At 46.5% G+C, this 11765-nt stretch overlaps 1 protein-coding gene across 1 annotated transcript in view; it reads right to left on the reverse strand.

Annotated features, from left to right (window-relative positions):
* Positions 1–2400, reverse strand: part of Znf532 (zinc finger protein 532) — a 98214-nt gene extending 95814 nt beyond the window's left edge. Inside the window, exon 1 of the mRNA XM_075968453.1 lies at positions 2339–2400. The gene's annotated coding sequence lies outside the window, so the exon portion shown is untranslated. The remainder of the gene's footprint in view (positions 1–2338) is intronic.
* Between the last annotated feature and the right edge of the window lie 9365 nt (positions 2401–11765).

Genomic DNA, 11765 nt, shown 5'->3' on the forward strand with positions numbered 1-11765 from the left:
TTGGAGCTGGAGAGAACAATGCCACCCTGCACACTCTGTGTTGGGTCTCTACCTTGCTTGGACTTGCTTTCATTTGAAAGGAAGCCTTTTCCTTCTTCTGAAGGTAGGCCGTTGTTAATATGCATGTAAAAAAAAGAATTATGTGCACTGAAGAGAATACAAGGACCGGCTAATCTGAGAACCCGATAGCCTGGCGGCCTCTTACAATATATGGAATTTGAGCTTGCAGATGTCATAGGAAGGTCGTGGGTTGGTTTGAGATCTTTTGTACTTGAAGTGCTCTCTTGCCCCTCCCCCCACTCCCTACACAGCCCTGGAAGCTTAGGGAAACAGCATTTAAATGGTTACAAGAGTTGTGCCCCCTAAACCAAAGTCTAACTTGCTTATCCTAGGAATCCAGCTGTGCAGCGGCCCCACGGATTTGTAATGCCAAAGATTTGTGAGCAGGGCTCTGTCAAGCCCAGCATCTTGGTCAACCCTTGGGCTGGGGAATTTGGTTTCACGGCCCCACTCATCATTTGCACAAAGGACAGGAGCTAACATTGCAACTGCTTTTAAAACCAGAAAGAACCAAAAAGTAAAAGATAACAATTTCTAGCAAATTCTCTCGTTTCTGTTTTTACAATGAGGGCTTCAGAGAAACCTCTTGGCCAGATAAACCGATAGTTTAAAACAAAACACCCATTTGAACCCACTTTGCAAAATCATTGAATTTCACAGCTGAAGAGACAGCTTCTGAGTTGGGGGTAGGGGAGGCCCACCACTCATCCAAAACAATCACTGCAAAAAGGTCCATTCTAATATTCTACATATGTAAGGCTACCACGTATACCGTTCTGTGCTGAGCAACAATAAAATAGTAATTTGACTACAAGAAGTAAAACCACTACCGGAGTGCAGCAGATAAGGACAGGACAAAGGAAACACCCTTCTCATGCCAAACAGAAACTAAAGGAATCCCGAGTCCTTTGGGATTTGGTTATTGATGTTTTTATTGCTAACACTGAAAGCCTGGTGTTTCCTCCAGTGTATCCGAGAATCCCAGCTTCATTTTTGCTTTTTGTTTGTATTTAACCTTTTGCGGTGGGAAGCCAGCTCTGTAGGAGCCTGTAGCCACCACACTTTCCCTCCTTCCACTCTGAAATTGGGATTGGGAAATTCCTTTGTTAGGCTGAGCACACAAAAGGTGTGTTGGGGGGGGGGGCTGGAGAAAAGCCTTCTCTTTTTATCTCACCAGCAAAGGCCTTGCAGGCCAACTCCTCAGTTGCTGCTGGGGTTTTGAGCTGCACTTTTTTTTTTTTTAAAGCTTCAAACCAAGTAGGCCTAGGTGTACGTAGTCTGTAGAGGGTTCCACATGTAACATTTGTTAGCGTGTTTTTAAAAGCACCATTACAATATGTGGCCCTAGAAGAGTAATTTAATGATTTGGAGCAGATGTGTAGATGGTCACATCAAAGTCAGGGAGAATGTCTTATTAAGAACAGCAAACGTGATAGAATAGGGATTTTTCTTTTCATATAGGTTTCAGAAAACATACCCCTAAAAGAAGTCAGCACCAGTTTTCCATTGTTGTCAGCCAGAACTGGGCTGAAAAACAGATCCCAGACTTACTCTTTGTTAGCGACCTCAGACTTTCTGTGGGAACACCTCCTTCCCTTTCCGGAGCTTCAGACCAGACCCCTTAAATAGGCCTTTTACTAGGAGACCTGAAAGGGCGGCTGGGTGGCTCCTTCCTAGTGAGTGGGACATGGGGGTTCCCAAGTGCTTGACCGGCCTCCTAGATCCTGAGGAATGACTAAATACATTCATTCTTAACTCTGTCTATCTGATAAATCAGTGATAGCTGTCCTAATTCAAACGAAGGAGGGTGGGGACAAGAGAAAGGGAGTGATGTCTATGAGCTTTACCTTGAAGGATCAGAGAGTCAGAAGTGTGGGGCTTGGGGGAAAGTCTTAGCTCCTCCCTGGAGGCAATCTTATGGGTGAGCCTCTTGCCGTAAGGACAATGCCTGGGCACCATATTGTATCTTCATCTCAGCCATTCTGGCTGCTCCCTCCCTCCACGCCATCTGCAGAAGCCAGTGTCGTGTGCATTCATTCTGTGGGTGGCATGAACTCATTATATATTCAAGTACCTAAAAGCAAATATGTCCCCATAAAACTAAGGTCTTTTTGCCACTGGCCTGGATGCTGTGGAGTTTTGCTATTTTTCTCAGGGTGTACAGCACTAGCCTCTAACTGCTGAGTGTGGAGTTGGGGAGGAGACAGGCACACCACACATATGTGTAAGCTGTAGGGGGCAGAGGACAAATTTCAGGAGTCTGTTCTCCGCTACTTACCTTATTGAGGTGGGGTCTCTCATATCTGCTGCTATACTGTGTACTCTAAGCTAGCTGGTTGGTCATCAAGCTTCTGACCCATTCCTTCCGCCAGTGCCTCCCACCTCACTGCAGGAGGGCTGGGCTTACACAGACACAGCAAAACAGCCAGCTTTCTTTTTTTTCTTTTTTCTTTTTTTCTTTCTTTTTTTTTTCTTTTTTTTGGTTTTTAGAGACAGGGTTTCTCTGTGTAACAGCCCTGGCTCTTGTAGACCAGGCTGGCCTCTAACTCCCAGAGATCCGCTTGTCTATGCCTCCCGAGTGCTGGGATTAAAGGCATGCGCCACCACTGCCCAGTTTTTCATGTATTCTAGGGCTCCAACTTGCATCATCAGGCTCACACTGCCAACATGTTTAGCCCCTGAGCCATCTCTCTAGCCACTTCTGGGAACTGGGACTTCTGGTGACTCGCTGCAAATTGCCTTGGTCTCTGTTTAATGACAGTCCTTAGGAACTGTCTGGCATGAGAATATAGAATACATTCCCTGGAGAAACCAAAGTCAGAGTAAGGGCTGCTAGGGAGGCTTGGCCTTCTGTCTACATTTGACCCCATTCGTTCCGAGAGCCATGATTTCCAGAGCCCTGTCCACCGAGGCCGTTCACCAGGGACAGCACTGGGGGTGAACTTCTTTCTAACCCTGCCTTGGGCAGTCCTCCAGGAATGCGATCCAGAGGTTGTGTTTGAGCCTCCTTTTCCAGGTAATTGTAGCCCAAGGCCCTCACCAGCACAGGCCCTCAGAATCAGCTCTCACTGAAAGTGTCCTTTGTTCTGGATTATCCACTCCATCGCTCAACGCTGTGAGAATCCTTACTCCACCTCCATCCCCACCCCGCTGATCACAATCCTACCTTCCTTCCATGTCCACTGCCCACCTTCAACCTCCAGCCCCTCAGGTCAGTTCAGATACAGTGGCTATCAGGTCTCCTCATCTCCAGTCTGGCTAGCTTCCGCAGCATCCTCCACACCGATGCTCTAGGAGTCTTTCTAAGGACAGCATCCCTCCATCCCTCTGTTCGGACCTTTGTTTGCGTCCATCGCTCATTAGACTCTGTAAACATAACTTAGAAGGGCTTCTATCATGCAACCCATTACAAGGCCTCCCTTGCCTCACCCGCTGAGCACTGTGAGACCCAGACTTGGTAAACATTCTGTTCTTTAAATGTGACCTACTTCTACTTGCTGTCAAGTCTATACATGCTGTTCCCTCTTTCTGAAAAAGCCTCTGGCCTTCACTTTTGTCTGACTAATGCCTGCGCGTCTTTAGATCTAAATGTATGTCGTTCACAGAAGCCCTCCTGGCTCCTCAGGTTTGCAGTGCCCCTAACATGCACTCACTCCTAAATTGCTTATTTTTCCTTTAATTTTATTTCATGTGTGTTTTGTCTGCATGTATGTCTGTGCACCATGTATGTGCCTGGTTCCTGTGGAGGCCAGAAGAGGGTGTCAGATCCCCTCAAACTGGCTAGTTGTTAGCAGCCATGTGGGTGCAGGGAATCAAACCTGGGTCCTCTGGTAGAGCAGCTGCTGAGCCATCTCTCCAGACCCACTTGTCTGCCTTTTTACACGGTGTGTGAAGTTTATATGACTCTGTCACCATGAAACAAGAAGCATATTAAGGACAGAGGTGATGACATGATGGGTCACATTAGATCCCCCCCCCACACACACACCACTCTCCACGGGGCCATGCATCACTACTAACTTGACATTTTAAAGTAGTCATTTGGAGCATTAGATTAACACCTATAAGGGTTTTGTTTGTCTATTTGGGTTTTTTTTCTGCTAAAATTTAAAGATAAAAGATAGGGGCTACGTGGTGGTGGTGGCACAGGCTTTAATCCCAGCATTTGGGAAGCAGAGCAGGTGGATGTCTGTTGAGGCCAGCCTGAGCTACAGAGTGAGTTCCAGGAAAGCCAGGACTATACACAGAGAAATGCTGTCTCAAAAAACAACCAGTGGATGGATGGATGGATGGATGGATGGATGGATGGACAGACAGATGGATGGATGTAGGAGGGGAAGATGATCAAATCTTTTATAATTTTCTACTAAACTTTTTGATAAATATTTGAAGTTTATTTTGAGGTCTTCCTAAATAGAGGACCAAAATCCATATATCTCTAAGAAAACATTGGCTACTTCTAGACTGTTATGTTTTGTTTTTTTTTTTTTTCTGTGAGGTCTCACTGTGGGCTGGGGTGATGTCAGAAACAGCAGTAAGAGATGGGGAAATAGCTGAGTCTGCAAAGCATGTGCCACACAAGCTTGAGGGACCAGGGTTTGGTTCCCCAGCACAGTATAAAAACTGAGTTCTGCACCATGCATCTGTAATCTCAAGTCTGGCGGGGATGGGGGCAGAGGTGAGGATCTCTGGAGCTTCATGGTCAGCCATGTATGTGGTAGCATACACCCTTAACCCCAGCACTCAGGAGAAAGGGGCAGGCAAGTCGATGTAAGTTTGAGGCCAGCCTGCTTTATAGATTGAGTTCTAGGCCAGCCTGTGACAGCCTGCTTGAAAGAAAGAAAGAAAGAAAGAAAGAAAGAAAGAAAGAAAGAAAGAAAGGAAGAAAGAAGAAAAAAGAAAAGAAAATGTTAACACAGTAATGAACCATGTTCAAGACCAAATATCTTTTCTCCTTTCCCAGTGTAAACCTGCAATTTCACCAAAAAACCCTAAAGTAAAAGACATGTCTGAATCCCCTGTGCAACCTCCAAGGTACTTCCAGAGTTGCCCTAAAATCTCTTTTCTATGGTTAAAAAAAGAAGAGAACGGTTTCTTTTGGCTCAGGAGTAGGGCCTGCGGCAGGAAGCAGAGAGCAGCTCTGGTCCTCGGCTCACAGGTTCCTTTTTTTGCCCCCAGGACCACACCCCATGCGATGCTACCCATGGCTAAGATGGATGTCTTACCCTATGAACACAACTGGGATTTCCCTCATAGACACGGCCAGAGGCTGGAGTTCTCGGCGACTCTAGACCCTGGCAGGTGAGAGCATGGTGAGGGTTAATCTCCACTCTCAGTGTCACCAGGCACAGTGGTGCTGTCTGAAATCCCTGCATCCAGGAGGAAGCAGGAGGCTGAGCTCTGCAGCTGTACAGTGCCTTTGAGGCCAGCCTGGAGGTCCTAAGACTCCACGAGCACACCCCCCACAACAACAGATAGGAACTGGGGCAGGGACGATGAGACGTGTGTCTTGGTGTACCTGTGAGGGTGTTTCTAGAAAGGACTGGAATGGGAAAACTCATAAATGTGGGCGGGTCATCGTGTGGGCTGGAGCCTGGACAAAAGAAAGCAAAAAGGAAGGAAGCCAGCTGAAAAGGCAGTTTTCTTTAGCTGGTTTTTTCTTTTCTCTCTCTCTGTCTTTTTTCTTTTTATTACCAACCATTCCATCCTAGCACTGAGAAAAGTAACTGACACCATCTGAGCAGACACACAGATAGAGTCTAGGTGTCCCCACATGTGGAGGGCTTCCGGGTCATCCTCCTTGGCCATGCCTCTTCTCTCCTTCCTTCCTCCTCCTCCTATTTTCCCTCCTTTCTTCGTTTATTTATTTTCTAGACAGGCTTTCTATGTATAACTCTGGCTGTCCTGGAACTCGCTCTGTAGACCAACCCGGCTGGCCTCACACTCACAGAGATCCACCTGCTTCTGTCTCCCAAGTGCTGAGACTAAAGGCGTGCACCACCACCACCACATGACTTCCTTTCTTCTTCTTTAACAAAGGGTCTCCATTAGCTCAAGCTGGCCTGACACTCATAGTGTAGTAGAGCACTTCTGCCTCCCCCAACAGCGTGCTAAATTAGAGATGTGATATGAGCCACCACACCTGGTTTTTACGGTGCTTCGATCAAACTCGGGCATCACACATGCTGAGCAAGTATTCTACCTATTGAGCTACAACCCCCAGCTGTTTGTTTTGTTTTATGAATCAGAGTCCTTGAATTCATCCCAATCGTTCTTCCTCAGCTTCCAAGTACTGGGTATTACAGACCTGAGACATCATGCCAAGCTTCTTATCTTTGAGTATGTTTGTCCTAGATACTAGGTCAACTTGACTATCACACACACACACACACACACACACACACACACACACACACACACGTATGACATATTCACCAGTTAGGCCACCCTTAAGTACGCCTGTCCTGTACCATCATGTTCAATCCTTAGGAGACTGGCAGAGGGACCCTTCAGTAAACCCTTGCTGATGCTGCCCATCTCTCTGCCCTTATAACTGGTCCTTTTGGCTCCTATGCTCTCAACATAAACTAGTAAGTTAAAAGGAATACAGTGGCTGATGAGACAGCTCAGAGATAGAGCATGTACTATTTGGTTTTAAGCAGCCATCACTACCTGTAACTCTAGCTCCAGGAAATCTGACAACCTCCTTCTGCCCATCCTTGGCACTGTACTCATGTGTATAAAACCCACACAGACACAAAGACCACACAGAGAGAAAGAGTGAGAGAGAGAGACAGAGAGACAGAGAGAGAGAGACAGAGAGAGAGAATTAAAATAAAACTTTTTTAAAAAATGAAAAGGAACACTTCCCCTCTTCCTCAGCCCCTGAGGTAACCCGTCTGGCCACTGGTGGCTACCTTCCTTGATGATCTATTATCTGGTAGGCGCTGCATGTCTGCGCAAGCCCCTCTCACATCTCCAGTCTCTTAGCTTCTGTGACATCTTCCCCCCTTCCATTAAGGCCTTTGTTCAGCCTTTCTTCTTGGCTCATTTTCTGCATTCCTCTCTGAAATACGAATTTTGCTCCAGGTTCTATCTTTGGCTCTCTTCGTTCCTAAATCTGTACCTCTTAAAGGAATGTGTTTGCTCTCAGGGTTTCAGATTTAATTGGATGACTCCCCAAAATCTGAATTTTTAGATCTGATCCTTGTTCTAATCCTACATGGGTGAGCTGCCAAGTAACACGTGCGTTCCCCCACTACACAGCTCAGGAGGTCCAAAGGGGGCCTCTTGCTTGCTGCTGTACCCTGTCACTCAAGGTCACACCCCTCTCCCCTCCCCCCTCACAGGGTGAGGACACAATTCCTTCTTGCAGCTCTTAGCACCCTGCCCTGTTCCTGGCCAAATCAGTATTTTTTGTTGTTGTTTGTTTGTTTGTTTTTCAAGACAAAAGTTTCTCTGTGTAGTCCTAGCTGTCCTTGAACTCACCCTGTAGACCAGGCTAGCCTCAAACTCAGAGATCCCTCCTGCCTCTGCCTCTACCTCCCATGTGCTGGGAATAAAGTCGTAGGCCACCACACAGAACCTTTAAGTCAATGCATCTTAAGGAAGCCATTTTCCCCAGCTGAGTTCTTTTGTTGTTCTTGTTTACCGGTTTTTTGAGACAGGGTCAGTAAGACCAGGCTAACCTTAAACTCACAGATATCTGCCTACCTCTACCTCCTGGTGGGACTAAGGACTACCATGTCCAGCACCCTTTCTGAGTTTTTACAGTGACTCCTTAACTACCATACGGTTTTCACCTAACTGTTCTTCATCAAATAGCCCTTAGAAAACCAGAGTTTATATATTAAATGTGTTCTGAGAACGTAGCTCAGTTACACACCTTTAGCACAGAGGGGGCTCCAAGGACAAGTATCGCACAACGAAGCCAAGCAGAACAAGAAGCTGGGCGTGACGACACATATACATTATCCAAGCACTCAAAAGCTAGAGGCATACTCAAGAGGCACTCAGTTGGTAGGGTGTTCGCCCAGCATGCACAAAGCTCTGGGTTGATTTCCCAAAACCACATAAACTGGGTGTGGTAGCCCATGCCTGTGAAGGCCTGTGGATCAGGAGGCCAAGGTTATCCTTGGCTCCACAGCACTTTAAGGCCAGCAGGACTTAGACAGCAGATCTTGCCTAACAAACTTTGAACATGCTTAGACTAAAAAATCATTTGCTGTTTATTTGAAATTCTGATTGAACTGGTCATCTTGGGTTGTTATTGTTGTTGTTTATTTTTGTTAACATGGAAGCCCTAGAAATGGTCTCTATTCAGTTCCTTTCTCTCCCACTTGAAGGCAAACTCTTGGAGCGTGCGGACATGGTCTGTTAGACCCTGTCTAACAGTGTTGGGCCTCACCAGGCTTGGCCAAGGGGGCTGAGAACTGAAGGTAGAATGCAGAAGGCAATCCACACTGGCTGGGGTATCAGCAATAGCCAGGCAGTCTAGGCCACGTCACTTTCCAGCCTCCACCGTCTCCTCAGATATCTCTCAGTTGCCATGGGAATGCCCAAGGACACACAAGTACAGCTTTCTGGTCTACTAACAGAACATGATGAACTACTGAACTCCAGGCAAATGACAGTTTACAATCCCACCAACACAAGCCAGCATAGGGCTGAAAAATTAGCCATGAAAATGATTTTGATACCCCTCTCTTCTCTCCCATCATGTCTTGCTGGATATTCTCACCTAGAACCTCTGCATTTCTGGCATGGAGCTGCTCTATTCTAAGCTTTGAAAGAGAACTATGACCGTTGGATACTGTTCTCAATAGTTAGCTTTTTTAATTCATTTGCTTGTTTGTTTACATGGTTTTCCCAGACTGGATTTCTCTGTGTAGCGCTGGCTATCCTGGAACTCACTTTGTAGACCAGGCTGACCTCACACTCACAGGGATAGATCCTCCTGCCTCTGCCTCCTGAGTGCTGGGATCAAAGGTGTGCACCATGACTGTCCCGTGACAGCTAGCCTTTAAAAAACACCTGAATGCATTGAGGTGATAATTAGAACAGCCTCATGGAATGTTCTGACAACTGAGTATTGTTAGCTAGGACTTGTTACTTAGGACTTTGGAATCTTCTCCCAATCATTCATGGGGATTTAGTCAGCTACATAACTGTCTGGTCTACAGAGAGAGTTCCAGGTCAGCCAGGATTGTTCCACAGAGAAGCCCCTTCTTGAAAAACAAACAACAAAACCAAACATAAATGCCAGTGTGACAATATTGAAGAATAGTACCACTTTAAAAAGCCTTCAGTTATTTGGACTCAAGGGCTTCTGCTCTGACATGCGTTTCCTACAAGAGCCGGCTAGATATCAAGAAAGACAGTGTCATAAAGTATCTGCCCCCTTGTCTTCCTCTTTTTGCAATCACCCCCTTACTCTTCAGATTCTCCACCATTCTTGGAGCAACAGGAGATTCTCATCAGACGCCAAGCTGACACAACTACCTTGTCTTCAACTCCCAACCTCAGGAACTGTGACCCAAGAAAAACCTCTCTTCTTTGTTAAGTGTCTGTTAAAGCAACGGTGACTGTGATGGCTAGTGTTAATGTCACCTGACAGAATCTATAGTCACCTAGGAGATGGGCCTCTAGCCAAGTTTTCACAGAACCATCGTGTTAACGGGTGTGGAAGGACCAGTCCACTGTGGGTGGGACCAAAGGGAGCTGAGCAGCAGCAGGTGTTGATCCTGCTCTGCTTCCTGATTGTAGATGTCATGTGACCAGCTGTGTAGAGATCCTTCAGCTGTGCACTGAAACAAGACCAGTTCTCCTCTAAGTTGTGTTTGTCAAGATCTTTTCCCAAAAACAGAAAAAGAAACTAAGATAGTAGATCGATGGATCTCTCTCTTTCTGTCCCGAGACAGCGTTTCTCTGTGTAGCCCTGGCTGTCCTGGAACTTGCTCTGTAGACCAGGCTTGGCCTTGAACTCAGAGATCCACTTCCCTGCCTCTGCTACTTGAGTGTGGGACTTAAGATGTGCACCATCACAACCCAGCAACAGTAGGTGTCTCAAGCATGCATCCACATCAGTCGAGTCAGGTAGTGAGCCATAGTCCCATGTCTCCTGTTGAGTTTGAAACTCTAGGTCTAAGAGCCTTGAGTCAGTCAAGTCTGGTGACTCAGACCTTTAATTCTAGCTATTCAGGAGGCTGAGGCATAGTTCAAGGCTTTCCTGGGCTACAGAGTAATTTCAGTTAAGTCCAGCTGAGGCAACTTCGTGAGACCTTGTCTTAAAAAGCTCTGAGCAGTCCTGTGGGCAAAAGTCAGTGATGTAATGTGGCATTTACTTCTTCCCAGGAGGGACAGGTAAGCGGTCACTGGGACTGATCTTCTCAGAGAGCTCCTCTAACACTTCCTCCTCCTTTCCCTGTCTGTTCTGTTGATTTGGACCCACTGGGATTAGCTAATTTATTTCTATCCTTCATAGACTCTACACTCTATGTGGGGATAGTTCACCATTCAAAACCCCAAAGCAGCATGGTGGTGTGAAACACACTGTTTTCTACCACTAGCCCATATTTCCTGAGCCCCTCCCCTCCCCCTTTGTGCTATTGGTATCAGACTATGACTTTAAGCTCTCACCAATGGTAAATGAGATTAATTTACCACCGATGGCAGAGATAAAAGTCAGAGGTCATTTTGCCCGCTTTATGTTGTGGCACACTTGTTCTGCGAAAATAAATTGCTTTGCTGAATCACTTTTCTTTGTGTGTGTTTCTTTGTGGGATGTGAGGTTGCTCTCTTCCCAACAGCGGCACTCACCTGTGATCCCAGCACTCGGAAAGGTAAGGCAGGAAAGGCAAGAGTTCCTGAGTTACCCCAAGCACTCTAAATAAACCAGAACCAGGGTAAGTGGAGGCTTAGGAGGCGAGGACACCAACCCCTACCACCTGAGTTTGAGCCTTACATGGTAGAAACAAGACCAACTTACTCAAGCTGTCCACTGACCTCCATCTGTTTGGTGGCATGCCTGGGTACCTTTACATGTGATACAAATTGTTTGGGTTAAGGCTTCACCCCAGCCCCTGGCATCCATATATCCAAAGAGTCTGGAATGTTTAGGTGGAAGTTCCACCCCAAGCCTGGGATGTTGCCTCAGTCCAGACTCTCCACATCTGAGAAAGCCCACCAAATGGTGACCCCTCCCCAGAGATGCTCAAGACTACTCTCATAGGGTATTTAAACTGCCTCCCCCCAGAGAACAACACGTGGTTTTCTGGTCTTCCTTCCCAGTTTGTTTCCTCTCTGGGGGCTGGAAGGTCACCTGGGAGTGTTTGTATCCATTAAACCTGGGCTCTAATTTGGTTTGATTTGGTCTGATTTGGATTGTTGCATCAGCTTAGAGTCTTATTGGGATGCAAAAACTTTTCACAAATAAATATAATAAAATGTAAAAAGACAAGGCAAAACCAGGTTGGGAGATGGCTCAACGGGTACCACACAAGCATGAAGGTCTTTGTTTGACTCCCCAGAAGCTCTGTAAAAGCTGGGCACATAGTGCATCTGTAACCCCAGTGCTCCTGTGATGAGATGGGGGATGAAGAGAGGAGAATTCACACAAGCTTGTGGGCCAGCTCACCTGGTATACACTGGGGAGAACAACAAAGAGACCCTTTTTCAAACAAAGGGGAAGACGTGTACAGACATTG

This window comes from Microtus pennsylvanicus, chromosome 4 (genome assembly GCF_037038515.1).
Source record: "Microtus pennsylvanicus isolate mMicPen1 chromosome 4, mMicPen1.hap1, whole genome shotgun sequence".
Taxonomy (NCBI): Eukaryota; Metazoa; Chordata; class Mammalia; order Rodentia; family Cricetidae; genus Microtus; species Microtus pennsylvanicus.